We start from the raw sequence: 13,359 nt of genomic DNA, 5'->3' as shown, positions 1-13,359 counted from the left end.
TGCCGTATGGCGGAGATGCAGTGGAATTGAGGTGCCTTACTTCAGCGTTTGTAGAACCACGTTGCCCTACTCCATGTGCTTTCTAAGCAGAAGGTCAAAGCTATCTAGTGGAACTTTTTGTAACTGCTCCCGGTTGATTTCTTAAAAAGGCGCCAGAAGCTATAGTGGCGGGCGACAGCAGGCGACGGTAGAGTGATTTTTTTGTGCTGCTGATGAAGTATTTCATTTCGCAAAAATCAAGCATGTATACTTTTTTATAAAGGAACACTTCAAAAATATCACTTCTTTAATAATTTTTTGTCTTATACTTGCGTAATATTTTGCTATTCAACAATGTTGACAAATATAAACATTACACCGGGCTTAGACGGGTAGATATAGCTGTGACTCTATAGGACTATTGCGCAGGCCTTGCATTACTTTGGCCGGGTGGCTGAATTGAGTCACAGACGGACAGATTCACAGACAGACATACAGGCAGACCAACATTTCTTGGTTTAAGTAGCCCAATAAAGACTATCGTCTTTAAAACAACGTGACTGACGGCCTAACCCAGCTAAAAGCCTTGGCAGAACACCAAAACGTAGCCGATAATCTCACCACTTGGGACTCCGCCAGAATCTCTGCCACCGAGAAAATATTATCTGCGCGCCTACTCCAAGAATCATTCTGCATTCAATCAACAGCGCGTGCTCTTAATCGGACACGTAGGCCCATGCCTACGACGTACGCATGAGCTCTGCAACGTCCTACGTATCTATAACTACGGCTGAGCCAGTTTTCTTTTCATATCCCAACGAGGGACCCGTACCCCAAGCAGCACAAGCATGTACGGCTAAACATGAGCTGTCCATCTCTGGCCGGGTAATTCGTGCTCGGCCGTTGCTCCATCAGAGTGTAAAGCCCGTACTCAAACGTGGGCCTTGGCCATGTGCTGAAAGTTCCCTGGTGTAAGCTTAACAGCTGCTCACCTTTGACCAAAGCATCGCCAAGGGGCGTACAACCCCCCTTCGGCCGCCAGACTTTGCCGTCGTCTTTCCGTTTTTTTATTGGCCGGCGGCCGTTCACCTTTAACAACCCACGGCCGTTCAACTTTTACAGACGATGGATATTCATCCTTGCTTGGCGGCCAGCTGTTGCAACAGAGCCGCTCAGCCATTGTTGAACTTTAACCAAGCAACATACTCGTCCGGAAGTTCCATTGCAGGAGTCATATTACTTGAGTTGCGGCAGCTCTCATCCAGCCCTAGAATGGGTGTAGCCGCGCTGTTTCTACATCCAAGTGCAGAATTTATAACCTCGTAACAGGAATCATTCGTGCTTTTAAGTAACCAATTAAAATGAGCAACTGACCAAGACTATTGATCCCAAAATGTGGTACAGATTTATTTTCTCAATTGCTGATCCTACAGTGATGCTGCTTCTATTTCATGCAACCGCTACAGTGGTCCCGGACAAAGTTCCAACGGAAACCACAGCTGCCATGCTCGGGAGCACCTGCAGCACAAAACAAAAAGAAAAAAGGACAAGTTAAAACTCTGCACAGCTCACACTGTCACCAAACTAGTAAGGCAATTCGTGGCCCCTACAGATATTTACACTGATAATGTGCAATGTAGCTTGCTTTAAAGGGACCCTACAACATTCTTAGAACAGTGGAAGTAAAACTGCACGACATTTAGATTACCCTAGAAGGAATTCCTGAGCCAAATCTTACACGTGCACGTGAAGCGGTGGGCGCGCAAATCACTGTGAAAGATGCGGAAAAACCAACCACACTCTCTTCAATTTTGCTCGTTATGCACCTTTGGCTTGTCTTAAACAACGTCAATACGGCAATGGCTGTCCTATTTGCTGTCGCTGGTCAACTTCGCGGCTTATTTCTTGCATTTCCTGTTCGTCGGCGCTGTGTACCAACCTCTTTTAAGAGTGAACCTGTACGTAGAGTTTTGGGGGTTCTGTTGTGTTTTGAGTGCGCAAGGAGTTTCAGAGACCGACTAGATATTGCCCGTTCTACGAGATCACTGGACAAAAAACGTTGATCGCTCTGAAAACTCTCTACCAGACTGAGCGCGCGCTTGCGACTAGGCAGCGATGCCTGCTTTTTTGTGGAACCAGACGGGAAATAGACCCCTCCACGCTACGGAGAAAAGAAAAAAAACTCCACGGCCTGCGATATAGCTAAGGCCCCCAAAGAGAACACTGTGAGCCGCACCCACTCATGGTGAGAGCGCACAACTTTCGCGCGTTCAGCCGAGGTGCTCCTGAACTACAATTTGGTTAAAGAAAAGAAATAGTTTCCAAAGAAACAGAACCGGATAAAGCATTTGGAAAGGTTTTCAGCCAGAACTCAGATAAAAATGAAAACAGGAAAACGCTCTTATTGAAAAGCTAATATTTTCAAACTATTCCCATGTTTCCTTCTTTTTTCAAGGGAAGTTGTAGCTCCGAAAAGTTGATCAGTCGCATTATGTTTTTGCCCTGTTCCAAGCGGCCCAGCTATCGAGGTCATACGATAGTGCTGTGAAACCGCCCAGCCGACCGGTTTTTTTGAAAATAGGCACTTAGATTTACGCGAAGGCGACCTATACATTGATGTTATGCGCCCCGGGGAACACATAAATAGAAAGTATTAATTGATTTCGGAGGATTAATAACTAATATTGACTAATTAACTTTTAGTGGCTACAGTAATCAGATATACTGGGAAGTTAGACGCAATCATGTTTTTAGGCAGTTTCAATTGGCAGAATTCTTCTGGTGCATCCGTAGCCCGAGATATCAAACGGCGAAGTTTAATTGCCGTTCGCATGATTACGCATGCAAGACAGTCTGCAACGACGCAAAGCTCCTCCCTTCTGTGACGTGCATGCTGTGTGCGGTGTTTAGTTCGACAAAAGCGTGCAGGCCCAGGAAAAAGTAATAACTGGCACCTATTCATTCTTGGCTTGCGGTATTGCAATCTGCAGTACTCGGAACCACTCTCAAAACACAAACCAAAAGGGAGGAGTTATGCGCCGGTCTTGACTTCTAGCATGCGTAATCATGCGAACGCAATTAAACTTCGCCGTTTCATATCTAGGACTACGGATGTGCTAGAAGAATTCTGCCAATTGAAACTGCATGGAAACACGATTGCGTATAACTTTCCAATTCAAACATTCCCCGGATACTGCGGCCGCTAAAATAGGTAATTAGTCAATTTTAGAGAATTAAACCACCTACACCAATAATTACCTCCTAATTATGTGTCCCCCTGGGAGCATAACCTCACTGTTGAGGTGGTCTTTGCTTAAATGTAAGCGCATAATTAAAAAATAAAAACATGTCCACTTAACTTTGATCACCACTTACAAACAGAGCTCGTGCGATAAAAACCTCCATTCAAAACACCTCCATTCCGCACGATGTGATCAAGAGCACCGGCAATTATTTCAGACTTACTAGCCTCCTCCGCTGCGCCTACCACCTGTCCATCAGCAACGCTAGACATATCGAGCGTCATCAGCATCAGTAAATTGAATTTAGATTCGCGAACCACACCGTAAGGCTGAAGCGGAAGCGGGAAATCGAGATGTAACATGTTTTTGCCCCAAACCTAAGTCTTGCAAGAAAATGGCCAGCAAAAATGAACTTACAGAACTTTCTTTGTCCGGGCACTGGAAAACGCCGCCGTTCGTCGATCGTTTGCAGTAGCATTTCGGCTTATCCTTAGCCTCACGTGTTCCCAAAGTGGCAAGCAGGATATCCACAAAGCCCGAACGCATGCCACAACACAAGACTGAAAATGTTACTTTCTAAATATACTACTAGCAAGCCAATAATTTGTCTTCACTATCCATCATCTTTGATTTAGCGTATTCGGTAATATTTTTGAGTCCTTGTTCATTTGTCCATGCGTGCACATGTATAGACAGCACACTGTTCGGTGGCTGGGCGCGTCTCCACGCATGAACTACGGAATTCCGGTGATTGGGCACGGGCGCGGCTAGGCCTGCGACAGATGTCAGCCGTTCACCTTTCGAAGAGCAGAAGCGTGCAGATTCACAAGCGGGAGGGACTACGTACGTTTCCAAAACAACTTTTGAACAACGGCTGCCTACGAAACACGAGTACTCTAGAACTAGACAACAGCCATTCATTAAGTGTTCCCTGCAAGCCTAAACAAAGCGGTCGCCTGGTGGCCGTGCACAAGCTGATCATCTTTTATAAACCCGCTTTCAAGCAACAAGCGAGTACTCGGTGGCGGGAAACCTGCCACCTGTCTTTTGATTGAACGTTGCTGGAGCAGGTGCCGTTCATCGCCGGTGGTTGATCTGCCAGATAACTTCTGAGTAACTTTCGCCGAGGGCAAACGTGTTGACGGTTAACGAGCAAAAGCTGACAAACTTAAGAACATTGGCTGCAGAAAACGTAAGCAGAGGATGGTGGCCGTATTCAAAACGTTTATTGTATGTTCAACGCTGGCCAGTGTGTTGCCGATGGCCGCACTTTCCGAAGAACCGCCGTAGGTTGGCCGGTCAAAAATCGGATTTGCTGTGCTGCCTGGGACGAGCCCCGAAACGTCATTTTCTGGGCGTTTTCCTAGGTCGGTCGCAGAGAAAGCCGTCCCCCATGCAATGGTGCTGGTGAGTTTGCAATTTGCGGAAGGGGGTAACGATCGGGAACAGTAGCGTCGTTAAGCAACCGGAAGTCTCCGCAGTGCCGCCTGTCTGCGAGTGACGCTTTCGCACCATGTGCAGAGGGGATGCGTAACAGCTTGAAGACGGTTGAGTTATTCCGAGCCCAAAGATGCGTTCGAACTCGCCACTTGCGATTTTGTAGCGATCAGGCGAAAAGCGACGAGCTCGATCGTGAATGGGTGGACAGGCAGTTACAATGTGGTGAGTGACGACATTTCGAATTAGGACGATGAATTTGGCAGGTCGCAGAAGCGACGGTAAATCCTCAAGACGCTTGTCAGTGACGAAATTCGACGAGGTGCTTGCGACCGCCAATAGCGGTTCCTTCGGTACTATGCCAAGCCGAGAGAGGTGCGTTGCAGCATGGCGGTTGCGGTTCAGGTAAATAACAAATTGTCGTTACGCAAATGTCTGCGCCAAGAATGGAAAAGGCCACATCAGCGATAAGAAAAATATATCGAATTGTTCCTCGGAGGCCAATGTTGAGGGACAGCGATTGTTCTCCGTAGGTGACGTTTGGAGTCGTGTTTGCGGCTTGGACGCTACTTGTCACTACCCTGCGATGGCGACCCACGGCTGAGGACGGTATGACGTCCGCCTCAGCACTAGTGTCGACGAGAAAACGCCGTGTGGTGGTTTTTTTCTGTCACAAAAAGAAGTGGCTCACTTTGCAACTGACACCATTCGCCGCCTCTAGTGGTGCTTAGCGGAGTTCTCTGAATAGGGCAGGTTGCCGTACACTTCCGCGCTGCTTTTCCAAAGTTGCAGTGGTACCAGCATTGTATTTCGCTTCATGGTGATGGCACGAGAAGGAGTGGGGGCGCAAGGGAAAGGACTGGCGCTGGGCTGAGAGTTTTGCGATTGGGCCTGATAGCTTGGTCATCTGATGATAGAATTCCTCGAGAAGGCTCTGCAGCCTGGCTGAAAATTGCATAGTGGGTGCTGCTTTAGTTAGCCCGGAACGTTGATTGAGTAATCGGTTGAACACGGCATGTTAGACAGCAGTTGACATGTCCGTGATGAAGTTGGCAAGTTGGGCGAGCAGGGAAATAAATAAACTGCTCGCAGTCACTAGCACCACACAGACGGAGGTGGGCAGGCGTTGAAGAAAAAGCTCTCGAAGTAAATGTTGATTGAACGTGGCTTCCTTTTCTCCAGGATGCTTTTGAAAGCGACGCAGTAGCTGTCGAGGTTTGGGACCACCTATTTTTTCAGATTGTAGAAGCTCCAATGGCCGCTGTGCCGACTTTGTCGTCAGCTTGATGAGTCCACTCATAAGGGTCTTAATCGGGGCGGCCGCTGGTGTTGAAACCACCTAGTCGCGAAGCTCGGTTGCCATTTCAGGAAGCAGCAGACAAGGAAGATAATTAAATTTTTGTCTCTGTGACATGGTGCGCGTTATTGTGAACCGGCTGCTTATCTTGGCGGGCATAGATATCGGGAAGCTGCAGCGAAATCGCAGCCATGGCACCCTACGCGGTGGGGGATGTTCGATGGCTGGTATCTGCAGCGGTAGCTGGGAATTCCTAGGCCCACCGACTGCACACGCCTCGAGGCTCGCACTGTAAGCATCAGAGTAGTGGTTCGTCGTCTCAGGCGATAATGCCCCCCCGACACAACACACTCACACACACACACACACACACACACACACACACACACACACACACACACACACACACACATATATATATATATATATATATATATATATATATAAATTCTAGTACCTAGTGTACTAAGACAACACTCTGCATCGCTAATGGGAAATGATTGGTCCTGTCAGCCTGGCCTATGCGCTCGACGTTTTCTGTACGCGCTGCTCTTTTAAGGAGGCTAATACTGCCTAGCGTTGCAAGATGATCGGTAAGCATAATATTAATGAAGAACATATTCTGGGGTGTTCCATTGTTCACCGGCGCCTTTTCTCCACAATGCGGTTTTGATGCTTCTTTTGTGGGTTGACCGTAACAAATTCAGAGTCTATCCTGTGTGCCGGATTAGCCTTGCCCATATGGCACTTTTCGCCCACAAAAATTGGTTTACCTCACGGCAATGAAACCATTGGGGGCAGGAGTATGCAGCTTGGCTGTAAAAAAGGTCCTCATAACCACGATAATTTGATATGGTGCTGTCAACAACCCCCAACCACTAGAAACGATTATAGTAACTTACATACTCAAGAAAGCCGAGGTGGCACAGCCTTGCATGTAGCATTGTTATTATTGCTCCAAACGCGTATTGCGCAAGTAGTGGGTTTGGATGTATCCTGCCGGGCTCGTCCTCGTCTGTTTTCGTTCTATGTTTAAAGCATTTAAGGTTAGGACACCAACTTCAAATCTCATTTCTGTAAGGCCTTGTTTGAATATAACGTTTACAACATCCCTGCCTTTTAAAGAATGTTTAGAAAAAAAATTGTGCTGTTATCTTTATTTGTTCACAAGTTCTGGTCATTTTATTACCCCTCCAAGACGCATCCGAAACCGAAAGCGCAGGTTTACGATTCCGCAGCATCTGCCTTATAGTCATATAGATTTCTTCGTGTAAAACTTAGGTAATGCTAATTTATTTAGGTACATTTTAAAGCTTTTGGGGCATTTTGTGGAGTATTGTAAATTCGATTTTCTGCTTCACAACTTCCACTAAGGAGCAGTGGGTCGCGCAGTCTTGTTTACATTGCGCGCATTTACGTTGCCTCGCTTTTGTGTCTGGTGGTCTGTTCTTTTTTGTATGCAATTTTAAGGTAGTGCTTTATAGACTCCAGTTACAAATATAGGGTATAGTACCAGGATGGCGTGCCTTACCACTGACTGTCATCACATGACGACGGCCGCCTGTGAGTCATGTGTACGAGGCAAAACAGATAAACAAATTTGCGCTTCAGATCGGTCAAAAGTTGATCGTGATGGTTTCAAGGAGGGCGCATGCTATGAGCCTGGAGGATTTTACGTACATTGAGTGTTTTTCTATACGTACAACAGGAATAACCCTTCAAAGAGTTTTTTATCGAAACCTGATTTTTTCATCCATCAGTTACGCGAACAGTGATAACTTTGCTTCTATTTTCGTACGTATATTTGCTGCTCGTTTTTATATTTAGAACTATGCAATAAGCCAGAAGGAGTCAGAACGTTTTACAATATAGCCAGGTTGTGAATGCCAAATGTGCTGGATATCAGATTTTTTGGTATTAATAAGAATATGCAAGTAAGCCTAAATGTATGATAATACTGGAGGTTACATGCGTGCGTTATTGTCCTCATTAGGTTCCTGCCAAGTTGTGTTTGAATCGCACTTACCATTTTGTAGTTTTGACAGTTCGTGCATCATGCACATTTTCAGGCATCTTTGTTTATATATTTTTTGTTAGTCGTTTCTAGCAAATTTAATATGTTAAATAGTGTAACTGCATCTTTACAAGCCAAAAATATAATTTTAAAGTTTAGCCTAGAGTTGTACTTTTTTTTCTGCCCTGACCTACCTGCAAGAAAATCGGTAACGGACAACATTTCCTCTCTCCTTTTTTGGCATATATGACTTCCCATTTTTACTGTATATATTTATGTATATATATATATATTTCTTTGTATACTATATACCTACACACAGACACACACACACACACACACACACACACACACACACACATATATATATATATTGGGAGAGCGAGGGACGACGTCTCGGAGACGACGCTTATTGCCCGGCTCGGAGCGAACGTTCCGCGAAGCGGCGCGATCCCAACGATGATGATGGATAATATTTACAGATGGTAATGGCGATGGGGCGTGAGTACAAGAGATTGGGAAGCGTATCCCTCGGTGCTCACACTGGCCATGATAGTGGCGGTATCGCTTGCACTGTGTATGGCATTAATGGAACGCCGCGAATACTCACACATTTTCCCACTCGGCTGAAGGCGGCCGCCTGGCCTCAGGCGGTTATGGTCGGCGACGGTTGAAACGGTTCAAGCGGGAGACATGTACGATTTCCGGTCCAGGGCAGTGAGAGTCCCTTGGGATATCCACCTGAGAAACGCGATAATTGATGGGAGAATTTTGTTCTACGACGACGTAGGGAACTAGGTACCTGTGAAGAAACTTTTCAAAGAGGCCTGATGTGCGAGTCCAAAGTAGCACCTAAACCCTTTGCAGAACTGAACAGAACGATGTGATGCATAGTATATTTCCTTCCGTTCTTGCTGACTCGAATCCGTGTGAACTCTTGCCATGCATCGACAGTGGGTGATCCGCGCGGAGAACTGTTGATGAAATGAAGTGGCAGGGACCGGATCAGAGAAAAAGTCGGTTTCCAGTGCGAAAGAGGGTTGGCGGCCATAAACAAGGAAGAAGGGAGAGTAACCCGTCTTGCGTTGCACCACTGAATTGTAAGCAAACGTAACAAAGGGTAGGATGATGTCCCAGTTTCTGTGGTCGGGTTATAAATACCCCACATTGGGAAGGAGGACACAGTCGCTAAGATAGCCGAATTGGTAAGGCCTTCGAGATCTAATAGAAGGGCGTGTGTTCGGTCCCCACTCTGCGCGCGTGTTTTTATTTCTTTCTTTCTTCCTTATGTTTAAAAAAATGTTAACTTCATTAACCGTAGTAAAAAAAGAGCCTATCAACACCCCTATGACTCGTTTGGCGTTGTTGACTGCCAACCTATCTTTCTGTATTTCCTCAACGAGCCCCTCATTTCCTAACTATATTATTCTACGAAAGCATAGCGAGGGGCTCGGTTCTGCCAGTTTTGATGCCAGGGTAGCATAAGAGGGCTCCCCGCCAGTAACCCGCGCTTGACAGGCTGTAGATATTGGAGTCACGCCCCGGGTTTGAAAAAGGACCGATTCTCCGCTTGTAGCCAGAGTGGCGCTGGCTACCACCCTCAAGCGTAAGATACACTTCTAGTAAATATAAATACCCCAGAAAGTGAAGGAGGACACAGTGCCACGTCAATTCATCCAGTGGACAGGATGCACCGAAAACCCGTGTAATTGACGAGGACTGTCTTTCGGAGCACACGACAAGTACGTAAACAGTCAAAGAAGTATGCTATGGGTTCGATCTCGCCTAAACGTCGTGGAGGATTGCGTCGCCTCACGTTGCAGCAGATGTCTTCCTGTTCGGCGTAGAAATCAAAGCGACCATCGCTCCTCGTAGAGGCTTGCAGGAAGGGGCGAAGCCGTCGCTGCCAACAGCCAAGAGAGCGTAGCCCTAGTTGTGATGTGTAGTAGCGTAGCCCGAGCGTCCCAGCCTCGTAGCTAAGGTAGTTAACTGAAGCCACCGACGGAGCATTGCCTCGTGGTCTCCCTCCAGGATCGCCGCAAGGAACTCCGGTCTGTAGGCCTGAGGCGTCGTCAGGCCCCGTTGACGCTGAGGGTGGTTCCAGGAGCGTAGCCTGATCCAAATGCTTGCCTCTTTCTTCGCTTCTTCTCGTCTCCCAGTTCTGCTTTGGCACATATCCCCTCTTGGAGGTTGCTCATGACATTATACCTCCCCCTTTTAAGCGTTTTTTACCAAAAAGCGGTTCAGTAACTCCACAAAGACTGCCCACCTGGTCGCTCGTGAAGAATCCATGCGCTCGACTGGCACACTGCCTACTCACACTCATGGTTGCACCACAAAGTCCTAGTAATCTAAGAAACACAGTTCTCAAACAGTTCACAGCAGCGTTCTGAAGTTTGCACGTGTCCACAGTTCTGCGGCCTTAAAAATAATATAGCTCAATACTCAATTAACAGATACAGCACGTCGAATAACACAAGTCATCCCACTCATATTTCCAATTTGCGACATCTACCGCCCGGGCAATACTGCACCTGTACTAACTGTTCATTTGATGTTCTCTGCAGCAATCTTTCCTGCGGCATTCTTACTGTCCTTAACGGTTTTCTGTCGTAGTTCCTGTTCTCGTATAGTAGTGTCCTTTGCGGAGTGCATCGTCCACTGCTGTAACTCCGGCTGAACTTGGATGGTCTTCTGGGGAACACTTCCTTGTTCTTCATTACCCGTTATCGGGGACCAGTTCGTGCCGTCTTTCTTTCGAAGGGTGGCATAAACCTTCGGTCTGCGATAAAGGGGGGTAAAGCTGGCCTGCACACTTGGCAGGACATTACATAACGCCTTGTGTCACTTTGTATGTTGGGCCAAAAGAACTCTTTGGTGATTCTTCTGAGAGTTGGATTTAACCTTCGATGACCAGCCAGCACGTTTTCTTGTGCTGTTGCCAAAATTGCATGTCGTAGCTCTCGCGGTACAACCAGCTGCATGGGTTCTCTACCAGAATTGAACTGGCACCTTCAGTACAGCAGTGTATTTACTATTTGGAACTCGTACTCTGTACGATTCCGTCTCCACGGAGTTCCTACTTGCTGACAGCAGCCCTGTAAAGAGGGGTCTTGTTTTTGTCGTTCTTCTAGATCGCTAGGAGTTAGTGCCAATGGTTAAAAGGACGGAACGGCCAGCATCGACTTTTCCTCGTCCAATTGGCCTATCGCTGAGCAAACTGCTACTGCTTTAAATTTATCTTGTTCTCTTCCCTCCTAATCTTGCAGATGACCTGCTGTCCGGATCTGTGTACACAAAAACTCCCCGCCTTATCTTTCGTCTTAAAACTTCCGTCTTAAGTCTCGTGTCTTCTCTTGTAGCAAACGTTGCACATAATGTCTGCTTTACCACATGCAATATAAGTTCGGCAATCTTCTGCCAGATGTCCGACGTCATCACACAGGAAACATTTTCTCGGCAGGAGCAACCCTGTTGGACACTTCCTTGTTTCTGGAGCGTTGAAATGAAGTCCGGGCTTCTTGTCTGTCTTGGATTTCATCTCACCCAAATTTTCCAAACCCTGCGCTTCGATGTATGAGTCTGTCCACGCAGCCAGATCGTCAAGAGCCTGAAGACGTCTCTTTTTAATAAACGCAATCAAATCGGTATTGCAGCAATCCAGAAACTCCTCTACGAGGATCCTATTTCGAATGCCTTCGTAGGTCTTTTCCATGCAAGAGAGCTCCATCCATCTATCAAAGTAGTTGCTGAGGCGGGCAGCCAACTGTCGGCCTGTCTCTGTATCTTCTGGCCTGGACTGTCTAAACTTGTGTCTACACTCTTCTGCACTTAGTGGAAATCTTTGAGGAGAGCAGTCTTTACTTTGTCGTAGTCAGTAGAGTCTGACGCTTTCATTCGCCCAAAGGTACTCAACGCTACTCTTTCAAAGCACAAGCTCAAGGTTGAGGCCCATTCTGACCTTTCCCAGCACTGGCATGTGGCTATCCTATCGAATCGTTGAAGGTACGCTTCTATATTGTCCCGGCTCTTGTCGAACAGTGACACCAATTTCATTGGATTGATGTTCAGGGCTCTGGGTGACACATCACCTGCCCTGTCACTTCTCTCTGTTATCGGTCCCTGCGAACCGTATTCAGCAAGCTGCTGCTTAAGTACAGGTATTTTCCGCTCTCTCTCTTCCTTCTGCTGTTCTCGTTCATCTCCCTTTTGCTTCTCTCGGGAGGCTCTGTCAGATATAGCCGACGCCTCCTCCTTCGTCAATCCCAGTGCAAAGGTAAGGGCTAACAGTTTTTAAGGATCCATAGTCCACCTGCGTGAATGGACAGTGACAATACAAAATTGTGGATCCTGGAAGGATCCCCAAAATTGTCACGTCAATTCGTCCAGTAGACAGGATGCACAGAAAAACTGTTTAATTGACGAGGACATTCTTTCGGAGCCCACGACAAGTACGTAAACTGTCAAAGAAGTGTTCTATCGGTTCCAGCTCGCCTAAACGTCGTGGAGGATTGCGTCGCCTCACGTTGCAGCAGATGTCTTCCTGTTCGGCGTAGAAATCAAAGCGACCGTCGCGTCTCGTAGAGGCATGCAGGAAATGGCCCAGCCGTCGCCGCCAACAGCCAAGGGAGCGTAGCCCTAGTTGTGATGTGTAGCAGCGTAGCCCGAGCGTCCTAGCCTGGTAGCTCAGGTAGTTACCTGAAGCCACCGACGGAGCATTGCCTCGTTTTCTCCCTCCAGGATCGCCGCCTGGAACCCCGGTCCGTAGGCCTGAGGCGTCGTCACGCCCCGTTGACGCTGGGGGCGGTACCAGGAGCGTAGCCTGGTCCAAACGCTTGCCTCTTTCTACTGTTCTTCTGGTCTCCCAGTTCTGCTTTGGCACATATCTTTTCTTGGAGGTTGCTCATGACACACAGTCGCCTAGATAGCCGAATTGGTAAGGCATTCGAGATATAATCGAAAGGCGTGGGTTCGGTCCCCACTCTGGGCGCGTGTTTTTCTTTCTTTCTTTCTTCCTAATATTTAAAGAAAAATGTTAACTTCATTAACTGTAGTAAAAAAGAGCCTAACAACACCCCTATGACACCTTTGGCATTGTTGACTGCCAACCTATCTTTCTGTATTTCCTCAACAAGCCACTCATTTCCTAACTATAATATTCTGCGAAAGCCTAGCGAGGGTCTCGGTTCTGGCAGCCTTGATGCCAAGGTAGGATAAGAGGGCCTCCGGCCAGTTACCCGCTCATTACAGGCTGTAGACATTCGAGTCACGCACCAGGGGTGAAAAAGAAGGTCCTCGTCTCTCCGTGTAGTCATGTGGCGCTGACTACGACACTCAAGCGTTAGATACAGTTGTACTAAATATACATACCCCCAGAAGGGAAGGAGGAC

The 13,359-nt window shown here is 47.2% G+C and overlaps 1 non-coding gene across 1 annotated transcript; it reads left to right on the top strand.

Moving 5' to 3' along the window:
- Positions 1 to 12,887: 12,887 nt before the first annotated feature.
- Trnai-uau (transfer RNA isoleucine (anticodon UAU)) lies at positions 12,888 to 12,959 on the top strand. The gene has a single exon. It is a non-coding gene; the product is annotated as a tRNA-Ile (tRNA).
- Positions 12,960 to 13,359: the final 400 nt, after the last annotated feature.

The sequence above is a fragment of the Haemaphysalis longicornis genome, unplaced genomic scaffold (genome assembly GCF_048455015.1).
Source record: "Haemaphysalis longicornis isolate Haplotype H1 unplaced genomic scaffold, Haemaphysalis longicornis Haplotype H1 scaffold_11, whole genome shotgun sequence".
NCBI classification, from domain to species: domain Eukaryota; kingdom Metazoa; phylum Arthropoda; class Arachnida; order Ixodida; family Ixodidae; genus Haemaphysalis; species Haemaphysalis longicornis.
This window is presented reverse-complemented; position numbering and strand designations above follow the sequence as displayed.